This window comes from Conger conger, chromosome 7, assembly GCF_963514075.1.
Source record: "Conger conger chromosome 7, fConCon1.1, whole genome shotgun sequence".
Lineage (NCBI taxonomy): Eukaryota > Metazoa > Chordata > Actinopteri > Anguilliformes > Congridae > Conger > Conger conger.
In genome coordinates, this window is record NC_083766.1 from 35,132,922 (window position 1) to 35,156,160 (window position 23,239).

At 39.9% G+C, this 23,239-nt stretch overlaps 1 protein-coding gene across 2 annotated transcripts in view; it reads right to left on the reverse strand.

The window, feature by feature from the left end:
• opcml (opioid binding protein/cell adhesion molecule-like) overlaps positions 1-23,239 on the reverse strand; it is a 349,212-nt gene that overhangs the window by 161,336 nt on the left and 164,637 nt on the right. The window lies entirely within an intron of this gene.

Here is a 23,239-nt window from a genome sequence, read left to right on the forward strand (position 1 = left end):
TATCGCATGACTGAGTCATCCATACCGCTAGTCAAATGGAACAATACAGCTTCTGCATTCCCTCTGAATGTGCATATATCTCTTTATGCAATGTATTGTGTATGTGTCTGAGTCTTGATGAAAGTTGATGCAACTCATTTCACCCATGTCACTATGAATTATAGCATTTTGTGGATAAGCTGTCATGTCAATGCAAGAAAATCACACTTTGATGCCTATACAGAGGCCATTATTAACGGACTTGCCAATAATTTTTACTTTGCCTAAGATGGTGAAGCACGGAAGCTTTCCTTCTCTGCCCAAAGAGACATTCTCACCGACTGGAAGGGAACAAAAGTACATACCTAATTAGTTTCCCTTCGTCTGTGGATTCTTGCTTTACTGAGCATTGCTGGACAGAATCTTTCCGAGGGTGCAAACAGGCCCTGTCAGAATTACTTTCATTTAAAGGAAGAGGGCTTCCGTAAGTGCTGTACCATTTTCCCTGGGCTTTTTAAAAAACTCTTTATAAAAACACTTTTTTCATGCAGTACAAAGAAGCAGGACACTTCACTTGCATGCTTCCTCTTATGAAAGAAGCACCTTACAGGCTGCAAGGACTGTATTCTTCCCAGGCATAACATTCCCATGAAAACAAATTTCCATATCTCATCCATTCAACAGGTTTTCATATTGGAGAGTATATGCAGGAGACTCATAGGTGCCCTGAAATAAATACACCTTGTGTACACCTTGTAAACTAACAGGCTGCTAATACATTATACTGTTGCATTATACTGTTGCATATCAGCAATTCATTGTTGTCCCCTTTAGGGGACATGAGTCTCAATGGGTTTTCATTTTCAAGAAAAATATATTGTACTATGCTAAAGCCTGCACTACAAGGGGCATTCAAAAGAAAATAAATAAATAAATCATTCAAGACGCATTCGAATCCTTGAACTTTTTTCTGCCCAGTTTCAGGAGGATATGAACAGAAAAATTTCCGAAAGATAGTGTTCGATTGACATAATTGACATGCCTCCACCATTTTGTTGACATAAAAGCAACCATCTATAACTGTATAGGCTTGATATAGCATGATAGTAGCATGCAGGGGTTATTTTGCAAAGCAGGATTACAGAGTTGGCTAGATAACTACACTGAATAAAACCCAGAACTCTCCCAAATCAGGAACATGGAAGTAAAACGAGCTGTTACAGGTTTTATTCAACATTCACTGCTTTGTGAAATATCATCAGTTCAGATGTGGGGCGACATGGTTCAGGCAGTAAGAGCAGTCGTCTGGCAGTCGGAGGGTTGCCGGTTCGATCCCCCGCCCGGGCTGTGTCGAAGTGTCCCTGAGCAAGACACCTAACCCACAAATGCTCCTGATGAGCTGGTCTTGCATGGCAGCCAATCGCCTTCGGTGTGTGAGTGTGTGTGAGTGTGTGTATGAATGGGTGAATGAGAAGCATCAGTTGTACAGCGCTTTGGATAAAGGCGTTATAAATGCCAACCATTTACCAGATACCTCGCTAGCTACTGCAGATACTGTAGCTAAAATGGTATAACATTACATCCATGTAGCAACAACAGCAATAAGCCAAGATTCTATCGTACACTATCACAAAGGAGGCATTGAGTAGTTACATGGAGGCATTGAGTAGTTACACGCAGGCGAAGAATGGCTAGCCAGAATTAATCAAGGATTTTCAGCCATCCTCGCACATTAAAGTGTTTTCTGACCAATTCAGATGACAGCTAATCTAATCAGAAAAATCAGTAAGCAAGATTAAGCCACATTAACATTATAGCTAGCAATCCAGAAAATCCACCACCAACAACTTAAGCAAGCAGATGAAGCAGATGATTATTGCCCAAAGTTGTCACAGCTACACTCAGCACAATCCGTACCTAGATGGCCGCCAGTACTCGTTTAAAAGTGAATAATTAGCTAACCAGAATAATTAACCACCAGAAACTACAAAATTGAGAAAATGTACTACCTTACCACTTTAGCTAAAATAATCGCCACAAAATTGTGACTGCATCATCCGTACGTACAACTTATGCAACGGCTTCAGGTTAGTAAGACGCTTTTTTCTATGTCAACAAAATGGCTATGGTTGACAACTTCTGTGTTTTCCAATCCTATCTACAGCGATATTTCATAGGTAGATTTGCCGTTGCTCAAATCGCAACAGCATTAGGGAACACGTTGAAAGTGTACATCATTAATAAACATTATATCCTCTTCGTTTCAGCCTTTCTTTTTTCTTGTTCTCAATCCCCATATTACACACCCTTGCAGGCTTTTGTTTCAATCAAAGCATAATGCAAATTTAATCCTTCCCAAACCAAGCAGTAAGTCAGACAGATAAACTTCTGGCTGAGAAACAACAGGGATAGACTAGCCGCCCTGGCAGGAGTCTAATTCCTCCAAATATTCTCTGTTTAACCGCCTCGCATGCCTTGAGGGCCGAGCGAATCCCTCTAATCTGGTAGGGAATGGCGCTTTGGTAGTGTGTAAATAGATTTGTTCTCCCAGAAATGAGTCTTGCCTGCACAGCAGCTGAGAACCTTGCTCCTTAGTAGCAGAAGCATGCTGAATAGGGGACGTCGCATCTGGCTGCATGCTTACTGCAGCTGTTACAGTGTGTCAGCACCCCCACAACCCAGAAGGCAGATTTTCATTGGCTTTTTCCTGTTTCAAGCAAAAAGACTAGGACACAGGTGAAGTGTGAACCCCACGGACAACCCTAAACCAAAGTCTTGTTGCTTTATATGCTGCAATGAAGCACTCACTTCTTGTTATTTGACAATTTATGGTACTGCACATTCTGGGAGTAAAAAACTGCATTTAAAAAATCGATGGGATGGACTCACTCCAACTTTTTCCCCTGATCACCATCATTCTTCTCACAAAAGCTTTCAAAAACACATAATCGGTCAAAGTAGACATTAACAGTAAGAGGCATTGAATGGGGCTGCCGGGTGGCTTATCTTGTTAAAGAGCTGCTCTAGTGAATGGTTTGGCATCACGGTCTTTGATCCAGCCAGTGCCTGCAGCGCAATGACAACCCACAGGGACCGGAGGGGTTCTATTGGTCCTCAACACGCACCAGTGATCCCACAGGCAATGAGAGTCAGTGGACATTCCAAATTGGAGGGAAAAAGAAAAAAAAAACATTGTCGATGGTGATAAATTGCAACAGGTTTCTGAAAATCAATTCTCTTGATCAGGTTAGGCATTAACACCTTATAATGCACTGGATTTGCCACATAACAGCCCACCTTGGAATACAATAGCACCTTGTTCCCTGTTGTATGGATCCAAAGAGAACATTAGTGACAAATTAAATAAGTTGAGCGGGAACATAAATAAAAAGTTGTATTTAATAAAAGCCACATGATGCTAACCACACAATCTGCACCAAACTGGATGTTCTTTTCAGGGAGTTTTTAAGTCCCAGTAGAAAGCTTGACAGCTCTAATGCTCCTCTTGTAAGGAATCTTAATGTGCACTGTACTTTAAAACTGGGCCAATTGCCGATTTCCACTAGTCCAGTAAAAATAAAATAACACATTAAAGAACAATGAAATGACCAAATTAAATTAAACTGTCTTAACTAGCTGGCTACTTTGCAAATGAAAATTGCTAATGAAAATTGCCATCCCTAATATAGGTTATATAAATATACTCACATACTCTAAGCTTTGTAACTTAAATATGACAGTTCTCTCTTTATTAAACTGATTATACTGTAATTCAAATAAAAAATGTGAACTCATCTGATACCTGCACATCAGTCACAGTTCTGAAACGTAACTGAAATGTAACACTCCGTCCTCATTGGCCCCACTCCTCATTGGCCTCCCACTCCTCATTGGCCCCACTCCTCATTGGCCTCCACTGGCTTCCTGTTGTCGCACGCATCCGCTTCAAGGCCCTAGAGCTGCACGTTCACGCCTGTTTTCCATTCTGGTTCCTCAGTGGTGGAATGACTTGCCTACCACTGTCTGGACAGCAGAATCCCTCCCCCTATTTCAAAGCAGACTAAAAACACACCTTTTCAAACTGTACCTCAGTCCTTCCTCCTGATCCCCCCCCCCCCCCCCCCTTCTGATATCCCTCTTGTCTAACCCAACAAAAAAACAAAAAAACAAATAAACAAATTGCACTTACGTTGACTGTATTTTTTGTTTAGAACAGCACTTCATGTGTACTTTATCTTATGGGTGTAATGCTTTAACTTGTGGAAGAAACTATGCACTTGTAAGTCGCTTTGGATTTAGTCGTCTGCCAAATGACTAAAATGTAAATGTAAATGTAAAAATATATGTAAGCTTGACTCAGGCTCAAAGCTCAATAAACTAATGAATTGACTGAATGCAAAATATGTACCCACAAAATGTATGTTATAGTCTGGATCTCCCGATGAAAATAGCAATGCAGAAGGTATCTGTTTTAATGAGCTACAGTCCGAGCCAGCATAACGCTGCGTTGTGTCTTTTAATTAGAGAGCTAATCTCTGGTTTTTCATTTAGTAATTAATTGCACAGGAGTTAATTATCATCTTGATATACATCTTGTTTGATGTCTTGCTGCATTAGAAAGGACGGTAAGTGGGGGGAATACTTAATCAGATTAAAATTCACATGTTAAATCTCCATTAAAAATAGCCTGATTAAAATCAGCAACTAACCGTTTAATATTAGATTGAACTAATCTCAGTGAACTGTACCCCCAGAAAGGGACTGTGGCCATGGGATGTGAGACCAGAAAGAAAATAAACTCTATAAGCCAACTAAACGGAACAGACTGACTTTCCTTCTTAGTATGAAACAAATCGTCATACATAAATATTGCAGATAAACAACATTATATGAGGGAAGATGAACTATGAACTACTTATTTATGTACATGTTGAGTATGGATGCTATATAACAGTTAACTGCAATCAGTCCCTACTAATGAAGAAGAAATGGAAAGCGTACACTGTGCTGAAGAAAATGTGCAATGCGTAAAATAATATGCAAATGTAATTGTTCCTTTTTGGGTAGAAAAGTAAAAATTATATAGCAATGTAGCTTTTAAAATGTTTATACTTTTATCCCACAGACCTCTCAGCTTTTGATATCATAAATGGCATCCCTTAATGGTCACAGTAATTTTTATGCTTTTGCCCTCTGTGTGGTAAATTTACTGTGACACAAATTGTTCCTCTTAATAGCATAATTATACAGCTTTTATTTATTTATAGTTTGTCAGCCATCTATAATAGGGTCAGGGAGAACAGCATCTGGAATATCTGCAGCACTTAGCTTCATATTCAAACGCAGGATTGAAGCAGGCTACATTCTCATATGGAATATCTGCAGCACTTAGCTTCATATTCAAACGCAGGAATGAAGCAGGCTACATGCTCATATGGAATATCTGCAGCACTTAGCTTCATATTCAAACGCAGGATTGCAAGAGGCTACATGCATACAGGATACACGCTCGCTTCCAAATATCAATAGCTTGCCAGAGATGAGTCTGATTATATGCAATTTTGTTATAATAATTATTATTTTCATCATGATGGCAATCCACCAACAACAACAAGAACAGTATTACAATCTCCAAATTATATATGGTAATACACAAGCCAGTTGCTATGAGGTAAAACAAATTGAGCACTGAGCACTTTATTAGGAACATTTTTACTTTATTACACCTACTTATTCATATGATTATCTAAGCAGTGTAATGCATGCAATCATGTAGATACGGGTCAGGAGCTTCAGTTAATGTTCACATCAACCATCAGAATGGGGAAAAAAATGTGATCTTTGATCGTGGAATGATTGTTAGTGGCAGACGGGGTAGATTGAGTATCTCAGAAACTGCTGATCTTCTGGGACTTTCACGCACACTAGTCTCTAGAGGTTGGTGCAAAAAAATCCAGTGAGCAGCAGTTCTGCAGACAGAATAGCCTTGTTAATGAGAGACGTCAGAGGAGAATGGCCAGACTGGTCAACAGTGGTATACAGAATAGCATCTCTGAACACACAACGCATCATAACTCTAAGTGGATAGGCTACAGCAGTAGAAGTAAAAAAAAAAGAAGTCTAATAAATACCTAATTAAGTGCTCACTGAGAGTATAATGGCTTTTTGTGGGACTGCATTCTGGTTCAGAATGAAATATTAGGAAGGAAATCCCTTCAGGACATAGAGTAAACATAGTATTTATCCATCCTAGTGTTGAAAGTCAATTATTTTCTGAGCGGCAAGCAGGTGTTAGGTATCAATGTTAAGGCAAATCACATACCACCTGCTACAGGTACTGTTCAATACTGTAGCTCAAGTCGAGCAACCCCTAATCTCCTCTCTATTTCCAGCATTAATATTTCTGGTGCCTTATGTGTAATGTTTCTGTATTTGTTCTGTATGTTTTCATGTTTATTCTTGTTTATTATTCATTTCCCATAGTACCTGGTTTATGTTTTCCCATTACAGTTCTCTATTGTCCTCCCCTGTTATGTCTACGTCTGAATGTTTATCAGTCTAGTCACTCCCCTGTCTGCGTGCCCCACTATTCGGGTGGTTACGGTAGTTTTTCGGGGTTCAACATTTTTTCTAAAACTCGCGATTCTTACTTCCTGCTTTTTCTTGATAGTTAAATGTTGTAAAGCACGATTCTTACTAACTACTACTAATCTAGGTTTTGTACAGTACTAATCCGATTAATAGACTTACTGTCTGTCTAACTAACTAACTAACAATCACTTTTATTGGGTAGTTTAGAAATATTCACGAAACTAACTCACTAACGCTATCTCTTAGTATTGCTGCACTGTTCTATAACTCCGCCTCCCTATGCTATCCCTGATTACTCGTTTAATTTCAGCGAAGTGTTCGCACCTGTCTCTAACTATCACTACGTCTTCTAACTATGCAAATGTCTACTCCCTAATCCGGAGCCGTATGTTTTGCATGTTTTGTTTCGTGCATCCAGTCCGCATTTTCGTCTCCCTCCCGTTATTATGTTATTACCCTATTGTGTTTCCCCACCTGTTGTCCATTTGTTTAGCCCACCTTTTCCTCTGCCCCGCCTAGATTGTCACCTTCCCTCTTGTATTTAAACCTCAGTCTCAGTATGCTTCGTTGTCAGAACGTTGATCTTGATAAGTGCCGATTGTTTGTAAGCCTTGTTATAGAGATTCTTGAAAGACACCCCTTTGCCTTGACTTCGACTTTGCTTTTGCCCTGCTGTACCTTCGCCCTGTGATTTTCTGGATTTTGACCTCTCGCTTGTTTTTTCGACTATTCTTTTGCTTTTCGTTTTTGGCTGTGTTTTGGATCTCTTGGCTTGTGACTACTGACATTAAAACTACTCTTTTGGATTATCCTGTGGTCTGCGTCTGGGTTCCCTGGACCGTACATAACATTATGTAGGCAAATAATACGCATCAATAACTGGGTGTTTGTAAGGGCCACTGTGTGGGGAGAAATTAATGCAGGATGACTGGTTACATAAACAAAGTTAAAAAAGAATTGGCGCAAGTTGATAAAGACAGAAATGACAGATCATTCAGTGTGTAGGAGAGATACTAACGTGAATGCTTTAACGGCAGTCAAACATATGCTATATCACAGTTTGTTTCGCCCTCGGGACTCAAACACATCTTAAGGTTTTCTTCTGCTGTACGCGGGAAGAAACAAGAAATGATCTCATGATCCAAGTAGTATCTTAAGAAAATGACATGTTATGCAAAATAAAATATTTTATCTCAAGGTTCTGAAACCCTAAGGTTTGATTTGCAGCCAATACCCTAAAAGTTCAACATTTCAGAATGTTTGGATTCACTTTTGCACATATAGAATCATTGAAGGGCATTTGCATTTTTTTTCCATTTAGACTTGGGACCATCTCTGAATTACACAAGGCTACAGAAATAATCTTGCCAAACTGCAGCAACCAGTGCTGCAGCCAAAAAGCTCCCAAAATACAGCAGCACAATTGGCTGTCATATGCAAGCAGTGAGCAGCCAACAAGTTACTTCCACACTTCTCTGAGCCTTTTCATACAGGACTTCTCAGTAAGTAATTTTAAGAATGAAAGCAAAGATTAAAATCAAGTGTGTTTTGAGTTTCTTAAGGCTTTATACATAATATATACTGCTTATTCTTAATTTACTGCTATTTTAAGAAAAGAAGACAGTATTCCTGGTTCAATTCATTAACACTAATTTCAATTTGAGCCCATTTAGTGTTTGACACTGAAAACGAGTTAACATTTTATTCATAATTATACTGTACGATTTTTCTCATTTAAATTTGTGGGGTTAAATAGCAAACATGCAATAAACATAATGCTATGCTAAATCCTGTACCAACTTGACCTATAAATATTGATCTTCTGTAGCTGTATAAATAAATAAAATATACCACCTGTTTTATTTTTATTCGCAGATTTCTTTGTGAATTATTCTGGTGGCACTTTTCTATACAGGAGCCAAACTTTCACTTACTGTACACTAGGCTAAAAAATTATTTTTTCTCACAAAATGTTTTATATTTATGGACAAAAGGCTAGTCAATAGCCTTCGAAGACAATAAGGAGGTGACACACAACATGTTGATGATAATAATTTTGTGTTTATTTAAACTGCTGGGCTCAATCTGACCCCAAACGTAAAACAGGCCATAAAATCATAACATAATACGTGGGTTAATATATTTGAATAATTTATGCCCCAAATATTGTTTTAAAAAATTCAGTCACTAAAAAATAGAAATGTCACAAATGTCATTCTGATAATGTATTGGGATGGCTGGAATGCTGTTCTGCTATCTGCCAAGATATGGGTTGCTGGGGCACACTGGCATTCCCTGGATAGTATTAATAATTTCAAGCTATAACTAACAGTATCTCCACTCATTTCACAAATATAAAGTTTTTCCCCCAAAGAAGTCTTGATGGCTGAATTCACATTTAGGAAAAGCCTAACGGTATCCTTCATAGTATATTCAAATTCTTTGTAATTTCTGCTTGTCTACAGTCTAAATTGTAATTCAACCCCAAATAGGTGGCTATATTAGATTTAATTTCCACATTATCAAGTGTAGAAACCTTTTACCTGGCCCTCTCCTGAACCCTACTGCCTTTAGGCGACTATTGACAGACCAGTAATCACAGAAGGAAAGATCTGTTGACTTCAAACAACGCTAACAACAAGCACAATCATGTAGTTAATCATTTCCCAATCAATTCTAGTGTTCTAGTCTAGAAATATCAACCATTTAACTCATAATAGTGCTACACACAGCAGTCATAGTTGTTTTTTTTGTTTTTTTTTGTGACCATAATTAACTCGCAATTAGCATTAACTCAAAATGAAACTGTGCGAATGAAAATATTTCACTTGCATTTATTTGTGAGTGGAAGTTAAGGACACATGTTAATGGCAGTCGTTAATGCAGCTATATTCTGCAACAATTATGTGGATGTGAATGAGCAACACTGTGGTGCACAATCACTCAAAGGCAGGAAATTGCTAAATGTCTGGAAAAGCTCATCTTCATGTAATGGAGCATAATATGAAGTACTAGTGTTAATACCAGACAGAAAAAGTGAACAGGTGGCAAGAGCAGAATTAGCACATACAGCATTTCACAGTTGGGGCGTTTCTGCTAATGAGTATTAATAGTGCTTTGGAAGAGCTGACGAAAAACAGGAAAGAGTACGGAGGCAGGGCGGGACCATAATGAACGTGTGCTCATAAAGAGAAGAGGGAGAGAGCAGGGACTGCCGTTGTGGCTGCATATTAAAAATGAATGACTCTATCCAGGTGATTTAAGACAACAAGTCAGAGCCAAAATCTAATGTGCACAAGACGGATGCTTAAGAGAGGCACTTCCAGGTATGTGAATGATAGATGTTGTGGCACGATTAGTGGGGCTGTCAGGGAAAACACACAAGGGGAGACTTACTTCCTTATTCCATATATTATTGTTGTTGTTGTCGTTGTTGTTGTTGTTGGTAAGAGTAGCAATTCTGCACAGCAGACGGTACTGTAGCAGATGACAACTACGTGTAAGGTGTTCATGGTTGAGTGCATCTTATTGAGGATTGCAATGTCATTTGTGCCAGATTATTAACTTCTAATGGACTGACCTATCCTAGGGGGACATTCTTTTCTCACACCAATAAATAATGTTGTGCATACGTATGCATATTCTTGCTATCTTACAGGAGGAGTCAGTTATGATTGTGGCACTGCTGGATTTACGATTGATGATTCACAGGTGTTTCAGGTGGGTGAACACGTCTTTTTCTGGATCCAGCACTTCCTGTGTTGATTTTTTGACGTCCCCATGAGGCTTTTGTGAAAGCATTCAGAAAGCCAGAAGGATTTCAGGAGAGGGTGCAAACCCTTGCCTTGTTAGCTAGACCACTTTTTGAAATGTTAGATTACACTGAACAAAATGTCAAAGCACTTTCATTATAAATATACCAGTGAGTTGCTGATAATGTGTTTTCCCCCCAAAAAAATCCAATAGGATACAAGAAAGAACTGAAAAGGGATGGTAGCTGAATGCATGCTACAGTTGCATGTAAATGAGGCTACAACTGGAGCCAGGATACAATCAGACAAGATATGTCATGCACAGCAAAATGAGACACCGTTGTATGTTGACATTCTCGCCATTGGCAACCCAATGCCTTATTTCCTTCTATAGTGTTAGCAGTGGCCTTATCAAGCATACAGTAATTTTCTCATTTTAAACCAACTAAAATTGTATGAAATCCATAGTTCCAATATTTTGTATAGTTGCCATGACCCCCACCCACCACACTCATGCACACTCACACACAGGATAGGGTTTGTGTTGGAGGTAGAATTCCAACAATATCACTCTTCCTTTACCTAAGTTAATAATGGAAACTGCAATCAGACAGTCATCTGCTATTACGGTGGTACCAATGGGGACAGGGGTCAAACTGAACTGGATGTGCCAGCACATGTAGATGCATCTGCCGTGTTTCTGTCTCGTCAGTCCATCCTGTTAAAAGGATCATTTTCACAAAATGCACGTACACACACACACACACACACCCATCAAACACACTTATATGCAAAGCAATGATCAAATTATGTTTTTGTATTCTTGTCAAATTTAAGACATTTCAGAAGTTCTCATACACCAGCAATCTCACACTTCACCTTCTGAAGCAGTGTGCATTGCCTAGGCAACAAAGCACATATTTAACCCCTCCATCACGTGAAGCAACCCTTATTACCAAGGCTCTTTGCAATTTGGCTAAATGTGCCTTTGATGATTCTTGGTCTCAAATAAACACGCACCTCAGGCACTTTTGTGAAATGAGGTAATTTCATAAAAATGCTTCCACATGGAAAATGTCATATTTTTTCACTTTTTTATACCTACAGTATATCTCAACACAGCTACAAAACAGCAACCTACACAATTATGTATATGAACAACATATGTGTACAATGCAACTGATGTGGAATGATACTTTTTAAAGAAAACCCTGTTTTTATTTTAATTCAAAATTTTTGGAGTGATCAATCATGTTTGTAGGCCCGTCCCATTTTTTCCACACCTTTTGTTTTACACACTGTACACATGAACATGTGGTAAACTTAAAGAGTACAGTAATTGTACTCACTATTTCAGCCTGGTTCCACCTACTACACAATTTTGAAAGATTCCTGGGGTGGGTGGAGTAGGAGTGTCCTCCTTATTTGCATAAAGTTCTATGTACTGATCCCTAAGAGCAAGCTATCTGACTGGAAAGTTGGAAAATGAGTGGTTAAGGGTAAATGGACACATTTCGGTACTGTAAAGGTCAGTATTCAGCTCCAGCTTCTGGAGCACCTTACAGCACCACAGAGTCACCCAGGTGACTCAAAATGGATACTTCTCAGGAGAGAGTATAAAATACAAAGCCAATTAACCATTAGCTCCTCTATTTTTGCTGACGAAAACAACATGCTGGCCCAAGTTTTCCGAGTTTTCAGAAATATCGTTCTGATACCTTCCTCTAGCCTGGTTTTGCTTATTTTAGATGCAGGGTCAGTTGGATTATAATGGAGGTCATGACACCATAAACCCTGCAGGTGTGGAAACGGAACTATGAAATGAATAACACAGAGAAGCCACTTGTGGATCTCTTTGCAAGGACATTACAAAGGCCAGCTGCACAATCATTCTATCAGAGGTGCCCTCATGCCTGAAGAAGAAAAAGTATGCTTATTCCAAATGCTGAGTGAATGAAGTTCAGGGATCATCCAGTTAATGTGCAAACATTGATGATCTGACGATGTGCAGGCTATGCAGGCTTGGCTGAATACTCAATTCTGACTGGTAGAGAGGTGTGCATTATTTTTCCATAAATACTACTAGCGTGAACCAATGACATCTATTTATTCTGATCTGGATTGTGTCTTTGCTTGTTTTATTTATGTCTTCTCATATTCCTCCTCTTATCAGACATGTTGTTGTATATAACCTCTTGAATTCAGGTAGTTTTGATAATGTGTTTACTTTACATAGACATCAGAAGATTCGAGTACAAACAATAAACTCAAAGAAATAGCTTGTTTATCTATCTACTATAGGGCTGGATTGTGCTTTGTGCCAGATTTACTGGAAAGGAGGCTGTTTTGTAGTGAATTCTTTAGTTGATTATGTTAGCACATTCAATACATTTTACACATTTTACACATAGTTTTGTTTAATTACAATAATAACTACAATTTTAAAGGAAAATAAGACATTTGGATGTCTGACAATCTGGTCACTGGCTTTAAACCTTGCTAAAAGCCAGTGACTATATCTGTTGTCCAGTACAATATCCCCAAATTTGAACTGAACAATCTGTAACATTGTAAGATCTGCTCTATGTTAGCTTTATACACCTATCTTAGGAAAATTCCTCCCGTAAGGTCCCCAGTAATAAATGTGGTCTTTTAACTCCCTTCATCCTTTGCTTCCTCTTGATTTTCTCACAATACCCAAGCAAAAGTTATAAGGTTGATAGGTTACTACGGTGACTAATAAAACCACCACTCAATATTTTCAGTATCCTTTCACAGGCTCACAGGGAAAGTACAACGCATTTAGTTTCAAGCTGATAAACTGAATGTAATACGTCCAGGTTTCCAGTTGACATGTCTATGATTGCCTAACATTAGCAGCAGGAGGGAAAGCTCAGAAAAACGACCATTCTTCATAAATATGAGCAGATAAAGGCTGTATAAAAGCAACTACTCAGGTAACGAGCCATATTTTATGCTTGAAATGTACGGGGAAGATATATTCCTGCTTCCATCATCATAAACTTGTTCACATTTTTTATATGAATACTTTACAGTAATCATTTTACTTCTGAAAAAGATAAGCATCAAAATTACTGGCATCATATTAAGCATAATCCCTCAGCATGACTGAGTTGAGTAATCGTTTTTAGTATGTTATGAGATTGTTGAACGTACAGTAATGAGGGGTATATTCAACCATTCCTCCATCCCGAATCGTCATTGCACACTGTTTTACATCTGCCCAATTCCCTTCAAGCCACACATTCTCTTTAATAAGATACAGCTCATTACCTGGGATGTTTATGTTGTACAGCTTTTTTTGCTCATAAATATACATATACACATAAGATCAAGGAACTGAATCACTAATAATCATTTTAATTGAGTTAATACTAAGGATGCCTTACAGAATATCAACTGCAAGTATACTGTCAAAGATCTGTGTGTCCACTGTCATAATCTCTTTAAATTACACATTTAAATTCAGCAAAGCTAGCAATCCTAACAGCAAGATACATATGCCTTCAAACTCCTTTTTCCTTTTATTTTTATCAGCATGGCTTAAAAACATATTTAAAGTGATGTCATCATTACATTTCATTGTAACCCTCCATCCCTCCACCATCATTTCTATGAAAAATGAATAATCAAGACACTTTTTACAGTTCTACATTGCTCAATCGCACCTGTCCTCTGAGTTGACCTTCAGCGTTAATGAGAGGGATATACGCATTAGATATTAACGTCAGACATGTCTCCCAGTCATTACAGAGTCATTTTTCATTACTGACAGTGAGAAACACACAGCAGAGGAAATCACAAGGTTCTGGCCCCTATCCCATTCATGTATAGAAAATGAGCACTGCTTAAAATGCTAGAGACAAGGAATGGAATTCAGTAACGTTATTGTTTTATTGCGTTTCAATATTCAATACAAAACTCTTATGAAATTGATCAATGATGGCTTTAAATTAATGGCTTTGTGTGTAGCAGAACAATTACTCCTTGTAATTCTATCTGTTCTGGGTGAGGTAATATTCTTATTAGTCTTTCTAATAATGAGCTCTGTGTGAATAATTTCACAAGCTAATATTTATCACACATATTACCATTGCCCTCATGTGCTGAATAACTGAGATTGTTGCGCTCTTATTACTACGTTTATTTGACTTTGGACGGCTTACAAAGGAAAGTGGGCAGTAATTATTTGTGTGTCTTAAAGAGATTTGCCTCCCAAATTGCTTTATCTGAACTGTGTTGTAAAGTACTCTGTTGATGTATCTTAATAGAAGAAGGGCTGATGCTCACAGTCTATATGCCTCCACTATTACACCAGACCTGAGCCTCTCAGACGAATAAACACATAACATTGGAAATTATTTTATTCACCCAGAGTCATAAGAAACCACTATATGGTCAACTGAATGCATGGTTCTGTTATGACCAAAGAAAACCAATTAAAAGGAGACTTATGAAAACAGTCCAGGAATTACCCAACAAGTGATCTTGTGCTCTGAGGCACAAAAATGAATGGACAAAACCAATAGCATTTAGTTTTTACTCGAGAAACATTTCTTTGTTTAATTTAAACTTAACACAAAAGGTACTTCCTTGAATAATTGCAGATGCATATTGTACAAAATTTTATCAAAGTGCGTTTACCTTTGAGAGTAGCACAGCCAAAGAACACGATTTCAGCGTAATGAACGTGGCTACACGAGTGACAGGACTTTAAGCAAATGACACATCAGCAGCCAGATGGAGCATGATTGAAAATTATTGTATCCTTTTGCTGCCAGTGTCACCAAGTAGTTTGCACTGCGTTTACATGCAAGCTTTCGCCATGTCAAGCTAGAACTACATTTCCTTTCTTTAATCTTCTGGGTCTGCAGACAAACAACAAACAAAGCATGCATATCTTCTCATATGTTCATTTGTAACATAATCAATGTTAGCATTCACCGTTTCCACAGTGATTTCACAGTATAAAGTGAGGCTTATTGGTGCCAAAATGGATACCTCAAGAGAAATTTGGAGAAAATTTCTCCCAATTGTCATCCTGTATTCTTTTTTACCTGATAGACTTGACTTCCTGATGCATTCATTGTACTGCAATGAGCATGGCTTCACCACATTCATAGATAACTGCTGTGTTGGGAGCTTACACTATATAGCACCAAACTACATTTTCATGAGCATGGTTTCAAACATAAATGCCTGGACATATAACACTGCACCCCAATTAAAACAATCTTCCTTGCATACAGTAATGCTATGCACATAAAATCTTTAACCGAAAAATTAGGTTCCATTTTTGTTCACAGGCATCAGCCCAGAGCAGGTGCAGGGCAGATAGATGGATCTATACATCATTTGGATGGGCTCACAGAAGACACAGATGATTAAAGCATTACTAAGATATAAAGATTAGTGGATCCGCTCAGCACCTGCTCTAAACCTATGCCCATGAACACAGTTTGCCTCATCAGTACAACTGCTGACATCTTCCATTCCAGTGAGTTATATCAGGGTTTTTTTTATTTAGTTTTAGCATTCCTCCACCCTCTAACACACCAAGCTCCTTTGTGTAATTCTGTGCACATTCATACTGATTAATAAGTAATTAGATCATCTTCAAATAAACGGTGACACTTCTTTTGGTGCTCCCTGACAGATAAGAGCTTGCTTTAATGAGGATTCAGTGAAAGCAAAACACAGGGCAGTGTTAGGCTACTGCTGTAACATATATTTCAATAATAACATAGCCAATATAGACTAATATAGAGTAAACCATGGTAGAGATATGCAATGTTTTCTGTGTTGACAAGGTAACGGAAGCATTGAATTCCCTCCTGTTTGAGTAACAGGCTTTTTGATTCAGGTCCATGGCACAATGTCAAAGAGGAAACCAGGAACAGGGCACACTGCAAAAGACTAGCATAAATGATGCTAATCCACTATCTCGTATGCTTATATTCATACAATGCAAGTGTGTATACATTGTTTATAGAGAAAAGGTATACAGTATTTATGACTGTCAAGTTAAATTTAAGCTATGTCTCTTTTTCACATTAGTAGCATAGCAGGACATGCAAAGCCACAAGATGGCCCTTGAAAAGAGGCAGACTGTCTGCTCTGCGGGCAGGCAAAGGCAGCTCCTCACTTGGCATGGAGTTCAGAAGACTGATCTCCACAAATATCCAATGTGTGAAAAAAATAAAAGTAGGAGACCGTGGATAATATTCATGACTCATGCATCTTCATTACCATCAGACCAATCTGACCAAGTGTGTATTCCAGTGCACGTGGGGCTCATATTTTTTGGCACGAGCCATGTCGCACACCAACAAAATGACCCCCATTGAGCAAGGATTAGTGATTATGAGGACTGCATAGTGAATGCATAAAAGCATGCAGAAATGGTCAAGTGGTTCAGCTGTTTTTTCAGACTAAATGGAAATGGGATCTAAGTGACTTTGACCGTGGAAAGATTGTTGGTGCCAGACAGGGTGGTTTGAATATCTCAGGGTCCTAATGTTCCTAATGCTCTACATATTATTTGAAAATGAAATACAATTCATATGGCCAATGTCAATGACCCTCTTGTCAAAGGGGCAGGCAGTGGTCATATACATATATCTACTGTAATACAAGGTGTTTCCTGCTTAGAGAATTTTGAAGCAACCTTGATCGAAAAACATTTTGTCGGCACAAGAAAGACATTCTAAATTGTGCTTGGTGGATTTTCAGGCAGCATTACTCTGATGTGGCGCTGTATCATAATCAGCACAATCCACCAGGAAAGGCATTACCAAAAAATAACACAAAGCAAGTAAGCTATAGCACTCAGGGGACCAGGGATTGACAGTCCCCCTGCAGCTTGCCAACTCCAGTGGTTTCCAGAGGCATTGCAGTTAATTAAAACTTGGATGCCAAAAAGCTCATTTCCCTGTTAAAGTCCATTCGAAACTATTAATTTATCCTGGTGAAATTATACCATTTTGGACAGATCTTTTAAATTCTAAAATGTATTAACACTGAATTACTCCCAAGGGGCTTTTTTCATTTAAGTTTAGGTGCCCAGCTGGCATGCTCTGGTGCCAAAAGAGCCCTATAATGAAGCAGGGCAGCCTTCGTGAGCTGGCTTCATGTGCCATTGAGTAGCTCCCATGGAAACCATGGAACCAGTAAGTGCAAGTCTTCAGTTCTTATATGTCTCAGAGATAAACCGCATGGTGCGCAACTACACTGACCCTACAGAAATGGGAAATAGTACACGGTGAAGATCATGTAGCTACAGCTGATATCGTAACTTTCAGTGGTACATCATCCAAGGCACAGGAGGTAGCTTGTAACTCCCTCACGCACAGGAAGGCCTTTGACACGTAGGCATGTGAAATTCCCTCAACAATCCACTTGAGCCACATCTGCCTCAGCAGGGCTCTGCCCTTACTGTGACCATCATGGCCGATAAAAAGTCTGTCAAGCCTATGAATGCTGGCAGCTGACTCAACGTATGCATTGGAGCAAGCACTGGGCACAGTTGTTCCCACATTACATACTGAGCTTGGGGAGAAGGATGGGCACAGCCATAACGTGATCCCTGAAACATCTTGGTTCCAACATATGCACCGTGGCCAAGCTGACAGAGTGTGTGAAGCACAACAACGCGTTTCTCTGATACAATGGCCAAGAAATGCAGTCTTAATAGATAACCACTTCAATCGGGCCTCTCCCATTGGGTTAAAATGAGGGTAAGGGTCAGACCCATGCAGACACCAGTGTGCATACAGGTGGATTCTGTAGCCAGGACCCATCAGGAAGCAAGAGACGTGTGTGAGAGAACAGGATGCTTTGCATAAATTACTGATTATATGACATCAGTAGTGTTTCAGGCCGTTCAGAGGTCCATCTGGGTCCGGATGCCATATGTGACCAAGAAGTAGTGCTAGGAGATCTTCCACCCTCGGAAGAAGCAATGGCTCCCCATTGAGGATTCGGAGCAGCGCAGGAACTTCCTGGCCAGCTTTGAGCCACCAGCAGTAGTCTTTGGTTGCTTTGTCGGACCCTGTCTATGGTTAGAGGAAGCAAGGGAATTGGAGGACATGCATACAAAAGGCATTCTGGTCATGCATACCTTAGAGCATCCTCATCAATCTGTCTGAAATCCCACCTTTCTCTCTTCTCTACTCACGTTCTCTCTTCTCTACTCACTTTCTCTCTTCTCCAGGAGGGCTATAACCTCCTCGGTGAGGGTCAGAGCATCTGACTTAGAAAGAAAGCAGCACAATGTACTAGAGAAAGAAAGTATCTCTGGTACAGTGTAGCCACCACCCAGGGGTCTGGTTTGGGATGCCCGATAACTCAAGTGATGCTGGGCGAACCACACGACAGCCAGGCGAATGGCATCAGGACTCACCCCCACTGCTTTTGCAGCCTGGCGGAGGGACAGGGTGGCAATGCCTTGGAGGAACTGGAGTGCAGCTACCTGACTCCTGGAAAGTGGTCTGCTCACACACTGTGACTTGTCAATCAGATTGTGCCGTCATGTGCAGGTTCTTTATTTGGCCACCTGGATGAGCAGGTGGGAAAGAATACCCAAAAAGGACTGCCTTGTACAGACACAGGTGCCGGCCTTCTCCTCAAATGAGTGGATTGCTGTCTAGCTTGGCCTACTTTCATGCTGCACTCTAGTCGGAACCAAGCCAAGAATCCTTCACTCTCCCTCCGACATGGGGGATTGAGAACCTGATTCCCATAGAGTCTGGGATAAGGCCAGCATAACATGGGACATAAAATTGCCGATACGACTGCTATGTGATAACTCCTCATGAGGAGATCATCTGCAATTCAGAGGCCGAATTCTCCACAGCAATTAGTTCTCCACAGACATAGCCTTCCATTCGGTAACTAAAGTCTAGGCCTACTAGTACCAACAAAGTTAAATCTGGCGTACGCACATCACCGCATCAGCTGAACGCCACAGAACTGAGGAAAAACCTTTTCTGAGCACAGTCAAACAAATTAAGGCAATCAGCGAAACACACCTCTTTGGAGGACCGACCAGACCAGACGACACTGTGTCGCACGCGGGAAAAGACCTCAGCGTGCGCACGTTTCCCCAGGAACATAATCACAATTCACGGCTCCACGGTTGGCTCTCCACGGAGAGTAACCCACCAACCCCCGGAGCCACAACGCATGAGGACTCAGTAAGACTGAACAAACATTCCAGGCGTGCCTAATATTTAGCTCTGTCTCAACGGAGATTACTGTGCATCTGGGTGTTTCTGTTTGTTTTTCTTTTTGATCATTTCAATGCATTCCGTTAGCTGTATACTTCCGTGAATCACCTCACGCTTATGTATAGTTAAACTGCACGTGGAGCCACTCTCGCTCCTCACAGCTAACCCTCGAACAACCCCGCTCTGAACTCTTAACTAACGTACCTGGTAGTCGTGAATAACCCACTGGTTGTTTCTTGTATCGCTTTGAGTTGAAGCTAAGCTTCTCTCTTTGTGGAGTGATACCTGTAGCATGAATTAATTCCGCAATGCAGATCTACTCTCGCTAGTAGTACCTTTACCTTTCCTGTGTTCAAGGGACAGCCTAACAAACTCATACCTCTCCTTCTCTTCCTCCCCATTTATGTTCTGTGTTTGTATGTCTTTAATAAATCTATTTTTTTACACCCAGTGTGTGCTTTGATTTCACAAGAGCCCAGTCAAATCTTTCAATGAACTTTCAATTAAACCTTCAGGTTATCTGAATATGCTTGACCATTAATATTGGTAACTTTCATTATTAATTCAATTTCCACATTTTTGGTTAGATATTTTAGAGAATTGTAATTGTATGAGACTGTTCATGGCTATGGAACTGTAGCTGGTTTGCAGTGGACACGCTGACCCCAGTTCTTCATCTTCATTTTTTTCCTTCTTCAGATTAGCAGCTTTTAGTAGCGACAGCTATGGAACTGCAGCTGGATTACAGCTGACCCCAGTCCGTACTTTCCTTGTTTGGAGTCATGAGCACACTACTCTAGACTAGAATCCAGTGCCGTGGGCCATTGCTAATAATTTGAAATAAACCCCGCTTGGCAGGTTACAGATTACAACAGATTATGAGGCTACCAACAAGGCTACCAAGGGATCAGATACCAGCAAGTAGAAAAGTTTGACCTGCGTACCATTCTCTGCAATTTGCGAGAACACGTGACGTGGGTACGTATGCGGGGCTGCCTTATGTCGTCCGTGTCACAAGTGACTTCATATAAGGTTTTGACCTGCACATGCGCAGGTTGAAAGAGATACCACATACTTCTAAACACCATTCTTTGAAGAATGAAATAGAACAATCATTATCTGATCATTAGTGCCCGTTAGAAGGTAGAATTCACATTACAAACAAGATGTGGTAAATTGATCGCATGATCATGATTGTAGAACCGCTTCTGCCTCATTTTGAGCCAGAAAAGCCCCATAATAGTTCCTCGTTTTGAGGTTTATTGCCATACACGGGTGTCAGCCAAGGCCTGACATTTACGTATATCCTTCACATTCCTACTAATATAACTTCAATGCTGAAATAACACATAAACCCACAGTTATACAATGCGCATCTCAGCCTAATGTGTGTTTGTGCGCGTGCATGCATGTGTGCGAACAGTTCACACCACCATAATTCACACATTGATTTTCACCGTAACAAGACACAAACTCACAAATAAATGCCACCTAAACATAAAACTTCAAAATAAGATATGTGAAAAAAACACTTAACACATTTTTCATAACATTCACATAATGTGTAAAAGTACACAGAGCATTAATTCACCCACATACAGGACATGTAACTCTTAATTTACTTATTATACCCAAACACCTATTGCAATGTTGCCATATCTTCTTTCCAGTATCCAAAACCATATAATCAATTTCACATACTACTCATTACTCACATATTTTTACACACTTTACTAATATCCCCAAGCATTTGACTCTATGAAGCTATCAATAATGTATATAGCGCACTTAGCCCTGGTTATGGGTATGCACTTTGTTGTACGTTGCTCTGGATAAGAGCGTCTGCCAAATGCCAATAATGTAATGAAATGTAATGTAATGTATATACTGTGCATCTTTCAAACAGTTTGTGGTCGCATGCATACCTTTGTCAATAGTAAATGCGTAAAGTGCGGCATGCACTCATTCAGGAGGCAAAATGGTGCACTAGCTACAGTTGAGGCCAAAATTATTAGCCCCCCAGGAATTATGAACATTTTCCTAAAATTCTGCCCAATGCTTGCATTATTGCTAAAACGTGATATAATCAAACATTCACCAGTGCTATTTAGTAGCTTTTGGTACATTTTGGGTGGTCAAAAATATTAGCCCCCATGTGCATTTTTGCTTTCAAAACACATACAATCAACCAATTATCTTTCAAACCACACCTGTGCAGTCAATTAGCTTCCCAACAACACCTGAGCATTCAATCAGCATTGAGCTTTACTTAAGGGACTCCAAAGAACAGGGCACTTGAACACACTGAGAGGGACTACTCTTACTCACCATGCCAAAGACAAAGGAAATCAGTCTTGAGCTCAGAAAGAAGATAGTGGAGGCTCATAATAAGGGGGAAGGCTATACTGCCATGTTTTACAGTGTCTAGAACAGCTGTACGTTGCATCATTGCTAAGTACAAGGTGACAAATTCTGTAAGAAACAAACCTGGGCATGGTCGAAAGCGCAAGATTTCAAGAACTCTGGAGAGGAAAATAGTCAGAGATGTCAACAAGAAGCCCCGGACATCTGCCAAGATGATTGTTGCTGACCTGGCCTCTTCTGGAGTTAATGTTTCTATGAACACAGTTGTGAGGGCTCTTCATCGTGGTGGGCTTCAGGGCCATCGTCCCAGAAGTACCCCTTTACTCAAAGAGCGGCACATCAGAGCCAGACTGAGGTTTGCCCGTGAACATTTGAAAGGTAAAGATGAGTTTTGGAAGTCTGTCCTTTGGTCTGATGAGACTAAACTGGAACTGATTGGGCACATGTATGTTGCTTATATTTGGCAAAGAAAGGGCAAGGCCTTCAACCCTAAGAACACAGTTCCCACAGTTAAACAGGTGGGAGCATCATGCTGTGGGGCTGTTTTGCAGCCTCAGGCACAGGGAGCCTTGTTCGGGTGCATGGCATCATGAAAAAAGAAAATTATATTGACATTTTGAGGGATAATATGAAGAAATCTGCTCTTAATCTAGGGTTAGGTCGTCGCTGGGTCTTCCAACAAGACAATGATCCAAAGCATACCTCAAAATTGGTCCAACGGTTATTAAAGGACACCAAAACCAAGGTCCTGGAGTGGCCCGCACAGAGCCCAGATCTCAATCCTATTGAGAATCTGTGGCGGGTGCTCAAAGTGAATGTCCATGCTCGGAAACCACGCAATTTGGACCAGCTGGAACAATTTGCAATGGAAGAATGGGCCAAAATCCCTCAAGAGACATGTGCCAGAACTGTGAAGAACTAGTCTAAGAAGTTGTTGTCAGTTGTGGCCCAGAAAGGGTACACTATTGAGTATTAATGGCCAAGGGGCTAATAATTTTGGCTGTTTCATTTTTGCCTTTTCTTGTTTCAACTCAGTGCATCAATAAAATATTCAAATCAAACTTAGTGGGCATTTTGTCTTTGATATTTTGGAAACAAACAAACTATAAACACTATAAACACTTGTTGTTAATGGTGATTTCCATGGAGAAATGGTTTTGTCTGATTTCACAAGGGGGGCTAATAATTTTGACCTCAACTGTACTTTCCCTTGCACTGAATGGCTGAAGGGGTCTAAATGTATAAATAAAGGTTGTGTTCTATCATACATACACACATTCTGAATACCTCCACATACAAAGTGGA